This window comes from Trichechus manatus, unplaced genomic scaffold (assembly GCF_000243295.1).
Source record: "Trichechus manatus latirostris isolate Lorelei unplaced genomic scaffold, TriManLat1.0 scaffold00086, whole genome shotgun sequence".
In the NCBI taxonomy this organism is placed as follows: Eukaryota; Metazoa; Chordata; class Mammalia; order Sirenia; family Trichechidae; genus Trichechus; species Trichechus manatus.
Genome location: NW_004444022.1, coordinates 7,995,451 through 7,997,121, shown reverse-complemented (window position 1 = coordinate 7,997,121; position 1,671 = coordinate 7,995,451).

Below are 1,671 nucleotides of genomic sequence, written 5' to 3'. Positions count from 1 at the left end.
GGCGGTGTCGTGAGAGGCACACTCCCTTTCTGAAGGAGCCATTTAATCCTCTTCAGGGTGAATTTTTGCCAGGTGGCCATGCTGCCCAGTGTTGCTGGTTGGAGACATGAAATCTCCCAATATTTAAATGTCAGCAACTGATTGAAAATTTTGAAGAACACTGAGGAGGCCACACAAAAACATTTGCAGAGCAGAACTGGCCACGCTCCACCACCTCTCTGCCAGAGCAGTGGTTTCCATTGTCAGCAAACTCAATGACCCTTTTTTATAACATATTTGGTGACACCATCTTTACTATCCTAAAATGGTATTCATCGATAATATAACTATTTACACACATAATTAAAAAAATGATTATGCTGCCTTAACTGTAATACAAAGGAGAAGTCTGATAATGTTGCAATACAGGAAAGTAACTGATAATAAAAATGTTTATTTTTAACATGTCACTCAGGCGTGACAGTAGTGGAAGTCAAAAAAGCCTGTACAGTATACATTTCCAAAATATCCCCTAGAGGGCAAAATTGTCACCATTGCAAACCACGATGCTAGAAACTTCTTCCTCATATGAATCCAATTTTGCTTTCTTGAACTTTTCACTCATCAGTCTTAGCTCTGCCCTCTTGTGCCATGTAAAACAGAACAAAAAACAGTTGCCATAGAGTTGATCCCGACTCATGGTGACCCAATTATTTCAGAGTAGAACTATGCTCTTTAGGAATTTCAATGGCTGTGACCATTTGGAAGCAGACTGCCAGTCCTTCTTCTGAGGCACCTCTGGGTGGATTGAGCCACAACTTTTTGGTTAGTAGCCCAGTGCTTAACCGTTTACACTACCCAGGGTCTCCTAATGCCACACAAAGCACATTTAATTTTGCCTTGATATGACAGGTTTTCAAAAATATGAAAAGAGTTTCTATCTTCCCCCTTACTCCTTGTCTCCTTCCCATACGCAGATCTTGTCATCTCTGGCCAAGCATTTCCAGTTTCTTCAAATATTCCTGACACAGTTAATCTCCTAATGATCTCCTTCTTGAGCCCTGCCTCTTCCATCCTCATTTTCCTACATCTGGGTTCCCACCCCAACCTGAGTCAATCCTGTCTGGTAGGACATTTCTGAGCTGTACTGCCCTTCCTCTCTTTACGCCCCAGCCAGTGGGAATTTGTATGGTCATTTGGATAGAATGAGTTAGATTGAGGTGTTCCATGTGGTAGCCAAAGCCATTCTTCATGAAGTCTTGGCTTCTGGGTTGGTCCTCCCTAAACATTATATTTCCTACATGCATCTGTCAGTTTGTCCTACTGTGGGGGCTTGCCTACTGCTGTGACTCTGGAGGCTATGCCACGGGTATTCAAACACCAGCAGGGCCATCCGTGTTGGACAGGTTTCAGTGGAGCTTCCAGACTAAGACAGACTAGGAAGAAGGACCTGGTTGTCGGCTTCTGAAAAAAATTATCCAGTGAAAACCTTATGAATAGCAGCAGAACACTGTCTGAAGTAGTCGTTGTCCAGCTTTCCCATGCATATGTTGTTGTTGTTAGGTGCTGTCAAGTTGGTTCCGACTCATAGTGACCCTATGTACAACAGAATGCATATGAGGCAATTGAAAACACCATGGTTTGGGTCAGGTGCCCCTTAGTCCTCAAAGTGACATCCTTGCGCTTTTTTTT